General features: G+C 45.1%; 1 protein-coding gene and 1 long non-coding RNA gene across 3 annotated transcripts in view; one reads left to right on the top strand and one right to left on the bottom strand.

Annotated features, from left to right (window-relative positions):
- Window positions 1-21,331, top strand: part of igl (igloo) — a 246,681-nt gene that overhangs the window by 103,717 nt on the left and 121,633 nt on the right. The window contains exon 1 of one of the 2 annotated variants that reach the window (XM_065449211.1): window positions 15,482-15,565. The exons of the other annotated variant lie outside the window; for it this stretch is intronic. The gene's annotated coding sequence lies outside the window, so the exon portion shown is untranslated. Of the gene's footprint in view, window positions 1-15,481; window positions 15,566-21,331 lie in introns of those variants that run through there. 2 annotated transcript variants of the gene reach the window in all.
- The window catches only part of LOC135916014 (uncharacterized), a 218,815-nt gene that overhangs the window by 85,466 nt on the left and 112,018 nt on the right, over window positions 1-21,331 (bottom strand). The window lies entirely within an intron of this gene.

The following is a 21,331-nucleotide window of genomic DNA, read 5'->3' on the forward strand; positions in this document are numbered from 1 at the left end:
AAGCAAAGACGTGTAAGTGGACCGCGGTGTTGCGGGACAGCTTTTTTTTGGGCGCATTTAATTTCTTACGCTCTTGAGAAGGCCAGCCAATCTAGGCTTGAATATACACGTATGCTGCAAGGGTTGCTTGTTCCATGGGTGGCCACTTCCAAACAGAACTGATTTAGGCATACGAACACCAAATAACCATTTCCCCGCACGAGGAAATGGTTAGTTACCATAGTATAGCGAATTGCTAACAATACTGTACGGCAGGTACGGCTATGCTGAAGTAATCGCCTTGGCATGCTTTGCGTTGCGGCGGTTAGAATTAAGGAAATGCTAGCATTAAGAGATGATGTGGGTCACTCCTATTCGCAATAGAAACATATAAATATGTCGGCTGTCACGGGACGTCGTGAAGTCACAAGCGACACATAATAAAGTTAAATAAACTTGACAAGCACTCAGAGAGAGAGAGAGAGAATGTAATGCTGGGTGGTTGAGCAGACGAACACTATGATGAGGACAATGATGACATTACAGAACGGCTACACGACACGAAGACGACGATAAGCGACAACGACAGCGTATGCTGGAGCAATGGTTAGACAAACCGTACCCTGTCTCGAGGTTTTAACAGCTGTCGCAGTAAAATGAGATAAGGTAGGGCCAGGTTGAACACGGTTACGACGACCACAAGGCCAATAAGACTATAAAAAAGGGAGGAACCTCAAAGGCAATTTAGTAAGACAGGATGACTGGAAGGAGAACACAAAATCGGAACACGAAGATAAAACACCGACGACATAACCAACAACGTTCTGCGATAAAACCTACATAAAATTTAGAGCGAAAATAGCAAACGTAGGAGCGAGACGGTGTGGTGAAAATGGGTACATAAGGCTGAAGCGAAAGAACGGCTGAACAATAAATATGGAAGAACACAGAATCCACTGTGCAGTAAATATCCAGCAATAGACGTTACAAAAGGATGCACGATAGGAAAAAAAGAAAGTAGGAAAACCGAATCACAAACATTCGACTTATATTTCTGTGCATGACGTACACGCAGCGCAAAGCGCCGGAATGAACGTGCACCCTTCACCCAAATCGCCATCCTGATTATACATTATTCTTCCAGGGCATGCCTATACGGCCTGAATATGATGAAAAGCGATGACCTCTTGCTATATGTAGAGATCATAAATGTGTGTCTACGGATCTTAGTATGCTTTCCTCTATCTAAATGTTCAGCCTTTTTAGAGATAGGTATTGATACATGCTTTTAAACGTACCTATAGCGCAAAGGTAGGAATCTGAAAGTTGACTTCACTATGAGAAAAAAAGGAGAAAGAAAGAAATAAACGCATTACGCAAAAGCGTTTTTGGGTCGAAACGCCCTGATTATTAACTTCTGCGGAAGACACTTTGCAAAATGCATTATTATCCAGAATGGGGCTTATCGTGAGCAACTTACGGAGGAAAGAGAAACACCGGCTACACTTCGAGCGCAATATCGCACGTTATTTCAGCCTTTCCGTTTTCTTCACTCTGAGGACAAAAAAAAACGAAAATAAAAAAACGGATCAAATACGTGAAATACCGGCAAACGCTTTTTCCCAGGTCTCGAGATGGCGTTGCACCCCGAATCGAACGACAATCAGTAAATTCAGCGAATTCCTCGAGTCGTTCCTGATCAAAACAGCTAAATATCGCTCGGCGCTGGTGCAAAATTCTGAACCCCCGACGAAATGCTGCCGAGAACACAACACACTACGTCGGCCCTCGGAGAATTTCTCGATAGCGTCTTGCTCCACCTGCAAAGCTATGAAAACAATGCGGTGGACGCTGGCTGGGAAAATTTATCTATCTATCTATCTATCTATCTATCTATCTATATATATATATATATATATATATATATATATATATATATATATAGAGAGAGAGAGAGAGAGAGAGAGAGAGAGAGAGAGAGAGAGCGGTGAACAGAAAAGCATCAGTGCATACTTTCAAAGTTAATTTTCATCATGTGCCATATCGTAAGCATGTTTCAAATTGACAGAGTGATGTACCACGTCAAACACCAAACAAAGTTTTCGAATAACAGTACTCGTGTACCAGCGAAGCAGTACGCAGATTAAGCGTTACAAAATCAAGCGTTTCTTTCCTTGTCACATCCTTTCCTTGTCAATGAGGTCATCGCGGAGTGAAGCGCGGTGCTTTGCAATTAGGTTTGATCGTTTGCGTTTAATTTCTTGCACGCCTCCACATTCCCGAGCTTGATACTGACACGCGAGCTCCTTTATTTTTTTATCCAGCGACCGTATTTCAGCGGCTAAGAAATGTTGAAAGTTATCGTTCAGCGCAAGACGCGCCTTTCTGTATCGGAGGCTTCTCGAATGCTATCGCCGGTTCTATACGTTGTCTATGTTTTCGCCGAACCCTATGAAACCAGGCTGCATGCGCAAGCCGAACAATGTTGTGAATTCTGGAAGGCACAGGAACACCAGCAATTGCGCTGTAGTCTACGACGAGTCACTTATAAATAGCCGACGCGCTGAACCCGGAGGTAACGTTCTCGACGATCGCCGACTTTGCTCGCCGCCATCATTGAGCTGTTCTTGAGTGTTGTTGAGTGAGAGTCTTGTTTGTTTTGCTCGGCAGAAGTTCGCCTAATAAAGAGTTGAATTCGTAATTCGCAATTTCGAGACTAGCTCGTTCTTCACCGACATATTACAACGTGACAGTATGTTGCCCATATTTTCACATTGTTCCTGTAACCTGCAAACCCAGCTGTGACCATGAATGCAAATGGCTACAGGCATATTCGCAAGTGGCTAAACGACGTTTTTTTTATTCAAATAAATCTAGAAACTACATTGGGCAAATATTCGGCTGTCCTGTGCCTGCGTCCCAAAGATATGCAGTCTGCAGCTTTAAAGCAAGCTGGTGCACTTAACGCCTGATGCGCCTCGGAAAGCAATCTATCTTTTTTTTTTTGTTGCTGAAACTTTTTCCCTCTCTGATCATGGAAAGCCCGCATTTTGTTATTGTGCAGCTGCAATATGTACCTCAGACCTTATGTGTCTATAAACAAGAAACGTTGCGTTCACTTTCATACGTCGTTTAACGTATATCTACCAATTATATACAGAATAAGTCGTCAAAGCATATATTTCGATCATTTTGTACCGCTTTGTTCATCAAAAACATAATCGGCGAATAAAATCTAATCTTTTCAAAACTAGTGAAAATAATTTTGAATCTCATATCCTATCAGGGTTCTTATATCCTATCCAGGTTACGCCCTGTAGTGGGCGTAACCAGGATGATGATGATGAATGCGTAAGCTTTTTTTAAATAAAGGCATAATCCATATTGTCTATAGAACACAGCGATTTATGAATAACGTATTACGTTCCACGGCCCTTCAAAGTAAAAAAAAAGCGCGAAGCTTTATTTATGCAGCAATTTTAAATGAGCAGAAATTCAGGCACAGGCAAAATGTATATCAACAAAAACTCTGTTCAACGAAGTCCGCTCGCTCGCTCACTCACTCACTCACTCACTCACTCACTCACTCACTCACTCACTCACTCACTCACTCACTCACTCACTCACTCACTCACTCACTCACTCACTCACTCACTCACTCACTCACTCACTCACTCACTCACTCACTCACTCACTCACTCACTCACTCACTCACTCACTCACTCACTCACTCACTCACTCACTCACTCACTCACTCACTCACTCACTCACTCACTCACTCACTCACTCACTCACTCACTCACTCACTCACTCACTCACTCACTCACTCACTCACTCACTCACTCACTCACTCACTCACTCACTCACTCACTCACTCACTCACTCACTCACTCACTCACTCACTCACTCACTCACTCACTCACTCACTCACTCACTCACTCACTCACTCACTCACTCGCCGATGAACGAATGGATGGCGCGATTGATCAGTCAGCGAGTAGATCAATTTATTTAATCAGGAAAAGAATAATTTGACATAGAAAATGGTAAACATTGCTGAAAGTTGATGACGTCAGTCCAGAAACAGTTTAGCTCATCAGTTAAGCTATGAGTGATGGATACGAAACCAAATACGAAAATATGAAGAGTGAGGGGAGCAATGTGTGACATCAACAACGACAGCGACTAGATCACGCAACCACTTCATTATTTGAATGAGGCTGCGAGAAGAGCAAAATGCGTTTGAAAGCTTTATATGCGCGTGGACAATACATGAAAAATTCAGCGCACCTTTTCGCATTTTTCATCTACAATACGAAACTTTGAAATGAATGTCCGCGCAAAACCGTGTGCGGGAAAGATCGAACCTAACATTCCTTTAAATATCCGACAATACGACTCCCGTTTAAAGGTTATTTGAAATGAGGTATTTAATGCACGGCATCTTCCCTGCTCTGATCATGGTCCCAAAAGCAACCAAGCGTGCGGTTTCATACAAGGCCACCGTGCGACGAGTGTTTGTGCTTTTTTTCTTAATATTTGTTTCCGCATTATCACTGCATCCATGCAGAGACGAACATATCTAAAAGCATGCCTCTGTACCCTTGCTGTTGTTCCTGTGCATAAAAAAAAACAAGCGTAGAAACCGAAGCAATAAATATCAATAATGTTGATGAAAACAAAGAGTATTGGAAAGAGTACGAAAAAAAGAAAAGACAATCTGAGCACGTACAAGAGAATGCTCGCGTCTGATAACCTACCGAGACAACAGCAGAACACACGAGCGGAAGAGAAACCCTGGTGGGCGTGTTGCACTGCATGGCAGCTAGTTCGTCACGCCGGCTTGCACATGTACCAAGCCACATACGGAAAGCTGGAGCTATATAATACAAAAACCTGAAGATAACCGAGATAACAAATTTGGTTGTAGAGGCAGGGAGAGACTTCCAAGCCAGCGCACTGTCCGGACCGCAAACACAGCGTCAAAAATTAATGGCCCGTTTCCCTGACAAGTGGCAGGGCGAGAGTGAGCGTGAGAAGGAGGGGAACACGACGAGCACGGAGAACTCGACGCGAACTTATTGGATCAGATGTGCCGCCTGCGATGGGGCAAACGAGATGCTGCTCTTTTTGTGTTTTGCGCTGGCGTCCTTTCTATTATTGTTTTTTTCTTCGTCGCACTATAGAACGGCCTTTTGGAGGTGCAAATGCGAGCGTGGCGCCCTTTGTAGCGTAGGAGTAGATTGAGCCTAAATTGTTTATGCAGATGAAGCCTGCGGTTTCGACTGTGACGGCTATGTTATCGATCTTGATTGCGTTAAATATAGGTTACGCCTGCCTATGGCAAAAATATGAAAGAGAAACACGCCACTTGGTATGCTTTAGCAACACGAAGAGGTGCGCAAAAGAAGGTTGGGTGATACTACATAGTTCTTGAGCTAAACATTTCAGGACACCTAAGCACTTCTTACGAGTTCTGAATGCGAAATCATTTAGGCCAATTTGAACGCCGCTGAGTGGTTGAAAATTTCAGCACTTCTTACGAGTTGTGAATGCGAAATCATTTATGCCCACTTGAACGCCGCTGAGCGGTACTTCGAGTTTTGCACTGCAAGTAATCTACCAATAGCGGTACGTGCTGCCCGAACCAGCAAGCAGCAGCAGCAGCAGCAGCCTACGGTGCCAACGCCGCATTACCCCGGACGCCCTGCGCGACGAGAGACCGACGAAGCCGGAGCTGCCACCAGGGCCGCTAGTTGCGCGCAGCAGCTAAACCCTGCGGGGGTGAGAGGGAGAGATACGGACCACGCACTGGCTTCCGAGAGCGAGAGCGAGGGTGACGTGGCGTCGCGGCGACGACCTCTATCCTCACGGAAGACCCGGTGCGCTAACAAGGCAGCAGGTGTTCCCTCTCGCCCACTCTGCCCCGTCAACACGCGTTCGTGACGTGGTACGTTCGTGACGTGGCGTCGCAGCCAATGGAAATTTACGTGCCGTGTCGCTGTTACAGACGACGCCGGCTTTTTCATTCAATGGACCATTTAACGCGTTCGTATCAAAAAGAAAAACGAACACAATACCTAAATTCGCGTTAAATAACGTTAAAAAGAAATTCGCAGATGCAACCCGATGCCGTAATTTAGATAATCTAGATGACGCGGAGCTTGTAAGACTTGGCGAGGACACAGATATGACACGCGCATGGTCTGTCACGAGGGTCAGCGCGACGTGCGATGGTTATCGAAGAAAGTACGGTCACCAGAGGTTAATGAGCACAGATGAGTACCACATATATCCAACTGCAATTATAGCTTATATACCCCTTGGGTACCAGTAGCACACATACACATTCTGGGGGATTGGACAAGAACGGGCACATGCCCACTGACACGAGAATGGGGGTAGCCACGATATGAGAAATTTAAAAAATTCAAGTGTTATTTATGCACTACTTGGACATCGCGCGCTATTCCATTATGAGTCTGCGTGCTTATTAGGTACCTATGAGCCTATATTATACGTGCAGGTTTTATTCGTGACGTATAACGCTTGATTACACGGAACAGAGGTGCCTTCAATGGTAGTATACTTTGCCGGTCAAGATACCGCGTCATACAGGCATGAGCAAGAAAGGGATAGCCCGAGCGAGGCTAGTAGCGTGAAAACTGCTCATTTCACGCCTGACGTACGCCTGAACTATTTTCCAGGGTTTGGTCCTGTTTGAACTGAGAAGCATGTCCGAAGTAACAAGGATGGAAAAAATAAGATTCAACATCGAACTTATATCGTATCCGAAAGCCAACTTTGGAGCTATAAAATAGCGCCCGTATATGCACGCGCTCTTTTTCACCATCGCCCCCAGAAGGCGGTAAACGCGCTACTGAGGTTTCTCCGGTCAAGCGAGCTGCTTGAACGACTGTGACACCCCTGCGTTCCTTTGTGTGTGTGTCTTTTTCTTCTTTTTCCCTCTCCCACTCTTTTCATGTGTGTTTGCTTTTGTTTCTTTTTCTTAAAGATCTTTCTTTCTCCCTTAGCCCTTCCCCAGTGCAGGGTAGCAAACTGGATATCTATCTACCGGTTAACCTCCCTGCCTTTATCATCTTTTTATCTCTCTCCTCTCTCTCTCTTTCTCCCCATACCCCTTCCCCCCTTGCAGGGTAGCAAACCGGACGTGCGTCTAGTTAACCTCCCTGCCCTCCTCCTCCTCCTCCTCCTACTCCTCCTCCTCCTCCTCCTCCTCCTCCTCCTCCTCCTCCTCCTCTCTCTCTCTCTCTCTTTCTTTCTCTCTCTGACCACGATCATCCAGCAAATTTTGCGCAACAAATTTGTTCATTCGTTGCTGCTGCTAAATTGGTTATTTCTATCTCAGTGGTGCTTCTTTATCATGCCATTCTGGCGCGACCTCATGGAGTAAAAGCAATCTTCCCAAATTCCCGGCGGAGCACCGAGCTGATGGCAGAGCTTTATCTTGACTGCGGACACCGGTGCTTTCCTCAGGAGCGATAATCGAGATGCTCCTTGGACCGTCGTCGAGTGCGCAGACACCGTCACAAAAGCTTACTCGGAATTACCGCTCAGTATCAGACTCGAAGGTGAATGCCGGTGATCACGGGACTCTTGACGTGCTCCACTTCACTCTGCTGCATCGCCGTACTCCAAACTACTCGGTCCTCCCTAACGTGACCAGAAGAGTTAGTTTCTTCCAAGTTTTCAGGTTGTGCAGCCTTGTATTTTATTTTTTTTCCCCTGAAGGCTTCCGATCTCCTGGTCGCGTGTGTGTGCGCGCGTCTCTCTCTTTCTCTCTCTCTCTCTCTCTGTGTGTGTGTGGTGTGTGGTGAGTGTTTGGACGCGTACGTGCGTCAGCAATTGCCAACTTCTGTGATCCCGTATGTAGGCGTACTCGCGAAGAATTCTATGAAGAGTCCTAAAGTTAGATTCTGTTGCTCTGGAAACCTTTTATCACCCAGTTCAGCAAGTGGGTATATGGGTACAAAGAAGGGGTGTTCCACGAAGACGTCTCAATGTACTTCCGTGTTTCCAAGTCCTCGCTTGCTAGGACTGCCAGCTTTCGAGACAGTTGCGCACATAAAATTTTAAACCTAGGGATAAAAAAAAATTAGGCTGCTAGAGTGGAGGGGGGAGGGGGTGAAACTAGATGAAAAGGTGCAGTGCTCATGAATGAAGAAGAAAAGCGACATCTTCTATTCCGCAGACGTCAATGTTATCGCGATCGTCAAGCCGACAATTATCAAAGTCATCCATAAATTTCTGGAATTTCGCTTTATTGCTATGACATTACACGACTGGAAACGAAAGTGCCTTGGTAATGCCGCAGAATTCCAAAGAGCTGTCGCTGACTTTCGTAATCATCGGTAATAATTTAGCTTTGTTTTTGTACTTTGTATCTCGCTCACTGAATTGAGTTCTTTTCTCTAGATGCTGTTTCTCTCGTATCCGAAGCGTTCGTTTTTTGCTGCACTTGGCGAAAAAAGGCAAGTCGCACCTGTCCACAGGAACTAACAGCATCCTTCTAATTTTAGCGGCAACCATGATATTTTGCACTAATGCACTTCCGGATACCTTGCGCAGCTGAATTGACGCCTATGCGTGTACACAGCAAGTTGTACAGATAAAAGAAAGCATCTCGAGCTAACTAGTTCATCTGATAAATTTCTCATGAATATCTCCGAATGCGGTCAATGAGGCCGGCACAAACTCAGATTGGCAGTAACTTCAGCAGTCAAGAATAAAACCAAGACAACTGCATGGTTGCCCAGATATTCAACGGAATTTCGCAGCCTTTTCAGACTCCAAAGGGCCAACTATAGGGTCCGCACCGAATGTACTCTACATGAACCACGCTTTGACTTTACGTCATGTACTTAGACCCTGTACTATTGCTACCTGTACGCCGCGCGCTACGAAGGCACTTTTAAAAAATTTGAGAGGCCCTGGTGTCAACGAGATAGCGTAAATTCATAGGCTATGTGCTGTTGTGTGTGGTTGTGCATGTGGTAGTGGAGCAGTGTAGCTACGGGCGAATTTTCCCTGGAGGTCGAGGCCGCCAGCCTGATTGTCTCTCTCAGTGTCACTGGGGTATTTACTTCCCGTCGAACAGGTCAGTGTATCTTGGAACTGTAAGAAGAAGGCGCGAAGATTCCTTGCTCGCTGTAGCGTATCCTTTTGGAAACGCAAGGTGTTGCAGGCACGCATGTAGAAGGAAGGCTTGTCTTCCTTACGGTGATGTGGCCATGTGCGCATCTCTGGGGGTGCGCATCTCTGATCTGCAGTAGCATATAGGTGTGCCGTCAGCATATCTATCGCGTTTTCATTAAGTGCACCCCCCTCCCCTTTCTTTCTGTCCTCTCTCTTGTCAGCCCAGATATAATGGTATTTATGTGCCAGCACACAATAACGGACACGAAAATAACAAGACTACAAGTAAGAACGCATGATAGTTTGAAGCTTGAAAGCAATCGGCAGTCACCCATCGAGTAAGGATCGACGGGAAACGCATGTCCCCCCGAAACCCGATGGCATCTCAGGGTCATAATCGCGTTCACAGTGTTTTCATTACGGACCGGGATACCACAAGCTCGAAAGACTATTTTTTTCTTCTTTGTTCAAGTACAACGGTTGGATGCTGAAAGCCGCATCTCCCTGCACGTGAACAGACTAACTGTATTCTCATGGTTGTTATATGGCAAGGCCGCTTTTTTGTTTCGAAACACGTAGATAAATATAAATAACTTGGCGTTGTGGGTAAGCCACGTTGATGGTGCATCCTGAACTTTTATGTCCAACTCACGGTATACCTGAAACGCACTTCACGGTTGCTTTTTGCCGTCTGTGACTACACAACAGTAGAGATTCAATTAGTATCGATTTTCTTGATGGTGACGACAAGAAAAGGTCGGCAGCATGTTACACACCTGTAACACGAGAAGGCGAAAGCCTGCTGCACACGTGGTAATGCATTATGTTATCCGATCGGAGGCGTCATACCTCTTGCAAGACATAACGAGCCGCAGTGTGAAGTAAATGTATTGCGCTGTAGGTCGATCTCCTCAACGACACATGCGAGGAACTAATCCACCATCCAAAGGCTCTTTTCTTCTTCCTTTCGTTCTCTCTCTCTTTCCATCTTTCTTTCTTTCTTTGTTTCATACTCAGCCATCGCATCTTTGCTTGCTTACGGAGGTACGCCCCATTCGTGATATAGATAATTTCTTTACTTTTTCCTTCACTCTTTTTTTTCTTTAGTGTCTTCATTCATGTATTGCATCTATGCTTGCTTACGTGGGTATGAGCCATTCCAGATTATGTTATTCTTTTTTGCTGGTGTATGAGCTATTCCTGCTGCTGATATTTTTTGTACCACTCGTCAACTTTTTTTTGTGTGTCAATGGACAAGGTGCCGCTTTTTTTTTTCGGGCATCAGCCATAGCAACGAGACAGTTAAGGCTTTTGCCTTAATAGAATGAAGCCACTTTCGTATGCATGTATTTGCACACGAATCTGGCTTCTTCTTCTTCTTCTTTCTTCTTCTTTATTCATTTATTTAAGACATTCCTTACAGAAATGCCTTGGGGGACGCGACAAAAGGCACTGAACGTGCCTGACTGGGCCTCGCCACCCTTGGCAGCAGCAGTCACACAAGAACAATAATAACAAAAGTATTCACTACAATACGCTCAATTTGGAACACGGTAGAACTTAAACATCAATAAGTGTTCCTCATCAATAACATAAATCAGTAACATAATAACATAAATACACATACACATCAATAACATAAATACACATAATTAGATACATTGCACAGGTGTGTCGCAACTATCGTCCTAGTACAGAAAATATATCGGACTTTAACAATAAAAAGCCAAGACACAGAGTAAGAGGAAACCAACTGGGATCAGACCTGCAGGATTTTTAGTCTGTGTTAAGGAAAAAATTTTTGAGCATTTTTCTGAAAATGTGCACTGAGGTAGCTGTAACGAGCGCTTCAGCAATTTCCGGATATTCGTTGAGAAGGCCTGGTATCGTAAAGCTTAGTTTTTGATCGCCATATTTTGTACGAGAACGTGGCCTGGGTATTAAATTATTTCGTAGGCTGTACGGACCAGGTTTCACTTGATATTTGGTTTGAATAGGTGTTGTTTGGTGCTGATGCAATATTTCCAGGGCCAAGTTGTATTTATACAATTTATGAATAGGCAGTATTTTATTAGATTTAAAAAAGGGTGTAGTGTCTTCAGAAAGTTCTAAATTTCCGATTGCACGGCACCGCTCGCTTTTGCAAACAAAAAAGACTGTCTAGGTTGGTATTAGTCGTTGTTGACCATACTGAGAAACAGTAACATAACCGGGAATGAAATAGCGCGTAGTATATCTGCCTTTTCACCGCAGATGGGATATAATATCTCACTTTATTTAGGATTCCAACAGCTCGCCCTAGCTCACTTCGGAGCTTGTTAACGTGAGGCGTCCATGAGAGGTTTTCTTGAAATGTAACCCCCAAAAATCTAACTGATACAGATTGTTCGATGGTAACGTTTTGAAATTTTAAATCCAAGTTTATAGTCGGGTGGTGTCCTCGCGGCCGGAAGAGTAAGTATTTCGTTTTGCTGATGTTTAATTGAAGTCTGTTAGATTGAAGCCACAAATCCAGACCTGTTAGCCATTCGTTAGCTCGATGAAATACCTCTCTTTCATGAGCACCTGTGAAGAATACATTCGTATCGTCTGCGTATAAAATTAACTTTGTATTTTTGTTAATGTTTACAATATCGTTAATGTATAATAAAAATAACGTTGGTCCTAGTGATGATCCCTGTGGTACGCCAAATTTTACAAATTTTAAGTCCGAATTTACGCCATTTATGCATGTGAATTGAGCTCTCGAAGTTAAGTAGCTTTTTATCAAAGACCAAGCTTTACCTCGTATTCCATACAATGGCAATTTCTTTAAGAGCACATCGTGTTGGACACAGTCAAAAGCTTTTCTAAAATCCAGAAATATTCCCAGGGTAACTATTTTCTTTTCGATGTTGTCTAGTATGTGCTCCTTTATTTCAAGAAGGGCACTTTCAGACGACTTGTTTTTTCTAAACCCGAATTGTTCGCTTACTATTATATTGTTTGCCATCAGAAAGCCAGAAAGTCTTTTATGTATTATGTTCTCCGCTATCTTTGCAAAGATAGGAAGCACTGATATTGGTCTGTAATTGTTCTTGTCTTTAACGGAACCACCTTTATGTATTACGACAACACGGGCTAGCTTCATTGCGTCTGGGAACACTGCGGTTGAAAGAATAAGGTTGAGAATGTGCATAAGCGGGATGCTTACCATCGGCGCGACAGCTTTCAGTGGTCTAGCTTTAATATCGTCAGCTCCAGCGGCACAATCGTTTTTCAAAGCTAATATGATATCAGTTACCTCATATTGATCAGTGGGTGACATAAATATAGTATTTTGACAATGTGTTTTCACAAAATGTTCACAAGGCATTTTGGCGCGGTCATCTGCCGAAGCACCCACATTAATAAAATGTTCGTTAAACAAGTTTGCGACCTCAATGTCACTCATGGACTCACTTTCATACAAAACACGTTTTGGCGAATTTGTCTTTCCTATAATATCCCGGATCTAATAAGCTTCACATACGGAACTAATAATTTCCGTAATTTCTTCCGAGTGAATTTTGAAAAGTATTGAAGACCATGTGGGGGAGGGGGGCATAATGTAATGTACAGTATACTCTGCGATTGGGACATGGTACTCGCAGTGCGTGGCTGCCGGCACTTTTTTGGGCCAAGGGGGCGGGAGGGGGGGGGGGGCGCCGGGTACGCCGCTCTGATGCGTGTTTGTATCACACGAGAGCCTTTGTGATGCAATTCGGCTGCATTCTGCTCAGCAGCGATCAACCCACAACTCCCCGGTAACGCAAGAAGCGCCGGCCGCCATGCGCTCCAAGTATCGCGTTTCAATCACTGAGCCCTGTACAAGAGTCCTCAGGAGGACTTGAATTGACGTAAGTAAATGAACAGAGGTCACTGGGGTAGGATAAAGCAATTGTCACACGCGAAGTCTGCCATCTCTAAGTAGAATGTCGAGCGTTCTTCATAAGTCTAACGTCAAAGAAAACTTTAGAAAAGTTGTTTTAAAGCTTCTTTCAATCTCATTTGATGTCATCATTATCATCATCATCATCAGCCTGGTTACGCCCACTGCAGGGCAAAGGCCTCTCCCATATTTCTCCAACAACCCCGGTCATGTACTAATTGTGGCCATGCCGTCCCTGCAAACTTCTCATTTGATGTGTTACGCAACAACAACAAAAAAAAAACTTAGGCAACGGCATTTGAAACATTTGCCCTCTTATTCAGCAAAGACAGAAAACTTCAATCAAATAGAAAGCCCTGACATTTCCGCAAGCTCACTTTCGAAATTTTCTTGATGAGATGGTACTCCAAACCCTGAGTTAAATCGCGCACACACTTTGGAAGAAGCAGAAAGGATTCTTCTATTCATCCTCCACACTTTTCTTTTTCCACGTAAAACCAAATAATAAGTAAGTCACATTATCACCCACCCACATTGGTTCGCCATACAGTTTGAAAGCATGGGCTACTTCTCCAAGCGGCTCATTTCCGAAGAAATCCGAGCACACAGCCGACCGCGCAAGCATTCTATTTTTGCCAGTGAGCAACCACAAGCAGCGAGTACCGAATCTAACACCTGCCGTAGCTCAAACGGGCGCTAAACTGCTAATCCAGAGCTGTGAGCAAACGAAAGAAATAAAATCAAGACAAAATAACAATGGCCTTCGAATAAGGGTGTTTGAATAGCGAAGTTCTCGAACTGTCCCTGTGCATTCTCCCACACCCACTCAGTGCTCCCTCTCTCCTTCTTTTCCTCTTTCTATTCCCCTTTCCCTCACCCCTAGTGTAGGGTAGCAGACCCAGTGCTCGTCTGGTGGACCTCCCTGCCTTTCCTGTCTTTGCTCCCTCTCTCTCTTTCGAACTGAATCGAATAAAGTATTCGAGAAAAACGAACTTGTGATATCGAATCGAATATCCAATCTTTTCAGTTCCGAAACAAAGTGCAATATAACGCTTTCAGAGTCTGCTTGGCCCCGAACGGCCTATTTACGTTATGCGGCGCATCTAATGCAGCCAAAAAGCTGGAAGCCCGATCAGCTAAGAAGCTTGTAAATGGGAAACACACACAAAATAAGGAAGTGATTGTGTCTTGTGAATCGTGACAACGAAAGAAACCGCATGTCATCATATCCATGTAGTAATGTGTAGTACTCATTTACGGATCTGAAACATAATATGATACAGCACCACACGTCATTTTAAAGGAGTCCAAACATGGTGAGACATGCCAAATATTAAATTGCTCGCCCTAAATCGAGACACCAAATTTTTAGACTGCCTACGGCAAGACGTGCTCATTACCAACTCGTAATGCAGAAGTGATCTCCGTGAGTTCGCTAAGGAAATGGTCCATCTGCCAAAGTGACGCGCTTATTCCGCAGCAGGATCATACGGAAAAGTATCCACATGCATTATTAATAATAACAAAGCATCATCATCATCATCAAGCAGCAGCACCATCAGCATCAGCAAGCAGCAGGCTATTTATGGTCACTGTAGGACAAAGACCTCTTGTAGTGATGCTCAATTACACCTGCTTTGCACCAAATGGAGACTCACTGTACGATGCCTGTTTCTCTCTGAAGAGTTCAACAACTGTTGCTCGAAATATTATTTCAAGGGAACAAATATCCGACAGCTTCGAACAGTTAACTCTCGAACGTAAAAAAAAATCGAAAAGCACCGACTATAACATTGGCATTCGAAATTCCGAATGCTCGCACACCCTTATTGGCGACGTTAACGCCATGGCTCCCTCATTAAAACTTGACTTGTTCGTCTCAAAGAGGAGGAAGAAGGTTATGTCCTTGTTCGTGCATCTAGGGTTCAACGATAGCTTCAAAGGACGGTCTCCTTGTCCCGAGGAGCTGAAACTTCGTTAAAGCCACGCACCAAACTGGGAGAAGCTGCTAGACATATTTGCCACTGGTTAACCGGCAGCATCCGATATCGAACCCCGCACCACAAAGAACTTTAGGGGCCGAGAACTCAACCGCAAGGCCAAAAGAGCGGTCAAAGCGAAACGAAAGCTAAAACGATAAACCTCAGGGACAAGCCTCAATCACTAAGTTTCCTGATAACATTGTCTCGCGAACGAAAGGCCCTTTCTTCGCGAGCCTCCGAGATCACTTTCCTAGCGCCTTGTTCGCTTTTTTGCGACGAACAGAAGAAAGTGACTACACGAAACAGAAGGCACGAAATCGAAAAACACACACACGAAAAGCGGGGCCCATTCAAGCGGTAACAGGAGCGGACACGCATGCGCGAGGTGTGTCGATCGAAACTCCATTCCGGAGCTACCGCAGCGCCGCTGTGAGTGGAGTTAAACTTGGGTGCGCGGCCCGGTTCCTCGATTACTCGCGCGTCGTCTGCAACTGTGAGCGGCTACGAAGGTGCGGCTCGGCGACAAGTCACTAGCCAGGTGAGCGCTGGGCAACGATATTTGCGTGCGCGCGCGCGCGCGTGGGAATTGAAACGACGGAAACGACCTTGCTTTCACGCCCAATAGTTTCACGTGAAATGCAGTCGTGCAACGTCGTGCCTAACGAGTTAAACTGTGGATGCCTCTGCCAGCAATCCAATGTTCGAGAAGGGACCGGTAAATGGCGTAATTTATTTTAGGAAAAGCTTTGCCCGCAGCGTATAATACATTGCACTCTTGAAAGGAACGCCTAGTTGGTAATAAAGCCCATATAACCGAAACACTCCTGATTTTGTCGAGATAAAGAAAGGAGAGGGTGGATAGGGACGCATCAGAGCTAGAACGTATGCATTAGAAATACTCGACATGCTTTTATGCCATAATTCAGTTGTAGTGATTCGTAGCTGAGTCCTAAACGTGCGTATCCTTTAACAGTAGACCATAATGTAGAGGTCTTGACATGTTATAATAACTAGCCTCCTTGAGTTAAAAATTTGGAACGGCGCGAAGGAGCCGTATTCAAGCGGAGAATACCACATACACAAACGCTTGTGTGTGTTCTTGTTGGTTGTTTCAAAGAACGCACAGAAACCCCGTACGAAATTGTTCGTACCAAAGGGTCCTCAAGAATTTATTTTTAGCCTATATAAGCAGTCACATGTAGCTTGTGCTTCGCAACAAAAACGGCAGAGGACACTTTCAAAACCGCGCCTTTTCTCATTTTAATGCTTACAAGGTATGCACCGCCACTCCAAAAACAAAGCTTCAGGTAAAAGGGTGAAGTTAATTTGCGTCCCTCTGTATACCCGCAACGCAATTTTTTTCATTCCGATGGGAGTTTAGGTCTTTAATTTAAATTCCTTCTCGCTTGAACGAACCTGCGGTGACAGTGCCCATTCGTTTCATGGCGCCAGCGAATGTGTCCTTGCAGTTGAGCAAGTCTTTATTTTTCCCCTTTTTTTCCCCTCCTATTTTCCTTGGCTCACGCCTAAATGGCCTTAGTGAGCGCTACCTTTTTGCGCTTGTCTTGGGAGTCAGGCAGGTTCTCAGAGCCATTAAATTCTCTCGAATTAATGGTTTTCAGTTCATTGCAAGTAATTTCGACCTCACAGGCTTCCGAAGATGCGGTTCGTCTTACTCGGCGTGCAGTTGTTGCTATACTTCTCGTGCTTGTTATGTGCTGCCTTTGTAAGAGAGCTTGGAGAGTCTTCGCAACTCTGGAACGACGCGCCCAATTTGGGGTCAGGTTAGAGAATGGCAGAGCGCGAATTTCCTTTACTGTGTGACCCTGCAATTTTGTCACCCTCGTTTTTTTTCCGGCAGTTAATCGTAGCCTATTAAATCAATTTTACGGCAAAATGCGAAAGAAGCTGTACACGCATAAAGACGATGCATGATGCGTACTAGTTAAGTTTAAATATATTATATGCTGGCATATACCATTCAGTAAAGTAGAAAGTGCGTATCTAGATTTTCCCCTCGAATGACAAGTGCCTTCCACCGCAACGTTTTTTGGCGCAAGTGCACGCAGACATTACAGTTGTCACTGCGCAAGAAAATGATTTACAGATCATTACGACGAAGTTTTGAAAAGCAGATGTAGGCTGTACTCTAACAACATGGCTTATGCAGGAACATGCGATTGAGCAGACCTGGAAACGTTATTTGCTTCTCTTTCGAACAACAGTCTTACAGTCTGCGTCAGTGCATGTCAATGGCTCAATTGTGATCGCGGCTGTCTCTGGGAGGCGCTGGTTTAAGCCGAAACTTGGTGGCAAACTCGTGAACGGGAAAGATAGCGTATATCTTCGCGTTGAATTTCTGTTTCACGAGTCATGTATTCTGCCTGCGGAATTCATTTCGGAAGATTAATATTTGCCTAACCTGAACTACATTAAAGAGTCACAGCTCGACTACCTCTGCCATGGAGACCATAACGCGCACTGAAGGCCAACGTCTTCTGTGACAGAGTACCTGCCTGTTATCTCGCTACAATGTCAGAGAGAGCACGTGCGGATAAACAAGGTAAGCAAAATCTGGCCTACTGACCCAAGCGTAATTAATGTAACAAGCTCTTGCTTCGCCCACGATGCGAGGCAGCGGAGAAATTGAGAGATTGCACTTGCAGAAAAAGCGGATAAGGGCATAATCAAAGTCGTTTTAAATTTATTTCATATTTTTCAGCGCATATTTGTTTATGGGTAACTCAACGAGACGCCCTTCAAAATTCAAGGCTGCTTTCAGTTCGAAAGAGAAGTGGGGTGATTCTCATACTTGCCACATAAGGGAAATATGAAGACACTTGCAACACGAAGCTTCAGACGTGAGGCGCCATGCGTTGTCAGTACCCTACTTGCAAATATATAATTTAAAGAAGTTTAGGTTTTGCAGATCCACCTCGGAGTTTTTCGTTATGCATACATGGCATGACGTTCTTCGCTTATAACCTCTCTGAAGGAGTACTCAAAGAAACTACGAAGAGCATGGTTACGTATAGGACAAAGCCATATGCACACATCTTCACTTTCAGTAATGTCGTATAATTCAATGCATTCCTACAAATGCGAAGGGCGATAGGAACAAGCGCTGAGTGGAATTGTCTTTGCTCGTACTGAATCGAGACGTACTTGTATTTTCGTGCGCACATGCTCTTTCGCTACCCCAGAAGTCTCACTAGTTCACCTGGAAAGGGACTAAATAATGAAATACTTTATCAACTCTTTCTGAAAATTTAAAACTGCAAGGTTACTGCACAAAAATATACGATCTGCATATTTTAGAGCCCAGAAGTGCCATTCGAAGGAAGCATTAGGAATGATATATTCAAATCGGCTGAGATCGATCAAGTCACTTGGTGCAAAGCAATCTGCGGACGCACAGAAGCATTACGCGAAATGGTGCTTTATGCTCTCCCTATCGACACATGCGACACCTCGACAAGTATTGAGTTAGGAAACAAGGACATATGTATTAGAGACACGAGTACGAGTACTGAAAACCAAATGACTATACTACAGCAAAATCTCCATTCACAGTCAGGCGCTCTTACATAAGCAGTACACGGGATGGACGCGCGCGGGGTTTTTAGCATTCATTGCTTCAATATTACAGTGCGCTATACTAAAGGCGTTATCCGCACTTTCTTTTTCTGTCACATTCTGAGCGTCATTGGCGTTGCCTCTTGACCTTTTTGTCGAGCGCTGATAGTTAAGAGTTAGATCATAGCGAAGGAGATAATCATAATTACAGCGTGTCTGGAATTATATTCACAAGGTTAAAAATTTCCGCATGGGTCGTTCATTCATGAAGAGAGTCACCGAACGTAGTGCGCTCAATGACTGGACTACGGCTATTCAAGTCCGGCGTCCTTCAAGCATTTCTCGCCGTTGCGATCAATTGGAAAAAAAAAAGAAAAATCAGATAAAATATTCTAATCGAGGCTTCACGATCCCCTCGTATGTTTTCAACGCTACCCGTGGTATTTGCGCATCAACGTACCGCAGGGCACACCAAGTGCCGCTGGCCAGAAGTATCGCGCTTCCACTATTGGCGACTCTAAGTAAATGCTCGCTACCTGGCGGCCGTGCCGAGAAACAGCCGATCCAGGTTCAAGCTTGAAGCGACATACTGTCATGGAACCCGTGGTATTTGCGCATCAGCGTACTGCAGGGTACACCAAGTGCCGATGGCCAGAAGTATCGCGCTTCCACTATTGGCGACTCTAAGTAAATGCTCGCTACCTGGCGGCCGTGCCGAGAAACAGCCGATCCAGGTTCAAGCTTGAAGCGACATACTGTCATGGAACCCGTGGTATTTGCGCATCAGCGTACTGCAGGGTACACCAAGTGCCGATGGCCAGAAGTATCGCGCTTCCACTATTGGCGACTCTAAGTAAATGCTCGCTACCTGGCGGCCGTGCCGAGAAACAGCCGATCCAGGTTCAAGCTTGAAGCGACATACTGTCATGGAACCCGTGGTATTTGCGCATCAGCGTACTGCAGGGTACACCAAGTGCCGATGGCCAGAAGTATCGCGCTTCCACTATTGGCGACTCTAAGTAAATGCTCGCTACCTGGCGGCCGTGCCGAGAAACAGCCGATCCAGGTTCAAGCTTGAAGCGACATACTGTCATGGAACCCGTGGTATTTGCGCATCAGCGTACTGCAGGGTACACCAAGTGCCGATGGCCAGAAGTATCGCGCTTCCACTATTGGCGACTCTAAGTAAATGCTCGCTACCTGGCGGCCGTGCCGAGAAACAGCCGATCCAGGTTCAAGCTTGAAGCGACATACTGTCATGGAACCCGTGGTATTTGCGCATCAGCGTACTGCAGGGTACACCAAGTGCCGATGGCCAGAAGTATCGCGCTTCCACTATTGGCGACTCTAAGTAAATGCTCGCTACCTGGCGGCCGTGCCGAGAAACAGCCGATCCAGGTTCAAGCTTGAAGCGACATACTGTCATGGAACCCGTGGTATTTGCGCATCAGCGTACTGCAGGGTACACCAAGTGCCGATGGCCAGAAGTATCGCGCTTCCACTATTGGCGACTCTAAGTAAATGCTCGCTACCTGGCGGCCGTGCCGAGAAACAGCCGATCCAGGTTCAAGCTTGAAGCGACATACTGTCATGGAACCCGTGGTATTTGCGCATCAGCGTACTGCAGGGTACACCAAGTGCCGATGGCCAGAAGTATCGCGCTTCCACTATTGGCGACTCTAAGTAAATGCTCGCTACCTGGCGGCCGTGCCGAGAAACAGCCGATCCAGGTTCAAGCTTGAAGCGACATACTGTCATGGAACCCGTGGTATTTGCGCATCAGCGTACTGCAGGGTACACCAAGTGCCGATGGCCAGAAGTATCGCGCTTCCACTATTGGCGACTCTAAGTAAATGCTCGCTACCTGGCGGCCGTGCCGAGAAACAGCCGATCCAGGTTAAAGCTTGAAGCGAAAGAGGACCTACTGTCATGGAATGCGCTGTATGCCTCGTAGTTCTCAAATCATAGTAATCCCGCCTCGCACAAGCCCGGAAAAAAAAATGCATGCGGATGTCGAAAGACATATGTATCGTTATGCGAGTCTTCGCGGTGGAAAGACAACAATGCATGATTTCATCTTTTCGCGAAAGAAGCAGGCGACGCGTCTCGGAGAGTGCCTTGTATAAGAAGCTTTCGTACCGGGATTGATAGGTGACTGATACTGTTCCAGTTTGTTCGAAATGCTTCACTTCGGAACTTCTTTCTTCCCGGCAAGTAGACCACTGCTTTCTTTTTGTTTATTTTAAATATCTTTCTTTCGTTTCAAATCACGGAGTGAACTTTGTTCAGGCAGGCGATTTGATAAATTATAGTGATGTACCATAAAGCTTCATTTGGTTTTGTTCGTTTATAGTTTTATGCCTCAGTATTGGGGTTACTAATGCTTCAAGCAGCAGGAACATTCTACTTTTGTCTGCAGGCACGGTAGCAGGAATGATAACTGCCTCGGAAGGTCTGAAGTTGATCATGACACATGTTATGCCGCGTGGCGGCGTATCGTTTTCATAGCATCCTTTAGTTTAGCGTTGCAAGCAGAAAATGCTGTTTGATCATTCAACGCGGCGAGTTGTCAGTTAACTTGCTCGCAAGAAATTTAAAACGGCAAACAGGACTCGTTCCAGCTTTGGAGCGTTCGGCCAACACACAGCGCCGCTAGTCTGCTTTCTGACATTCTGCACGCAGCCTAATTCCATTACAAGTGATTCACTCCGCTTAAAAGTGATGCATT

The sequence above is a fragment of the Dermacentor albipictus genome, chromosome 4 (assembly GCF_038994185.2).
Source record: "Dermacentor albipictus isolate Rhodes 1998 colony chromosome 4, USDA_Dalb.pri_finalv2, whole genome shotgun sequence".
Lineage (NCBI taxonomy): Eukaryota > Metazoa > Arthropoda > Arachnida > Ixodida > Ixodidae > Dermacentor > Dermacentor albipictus.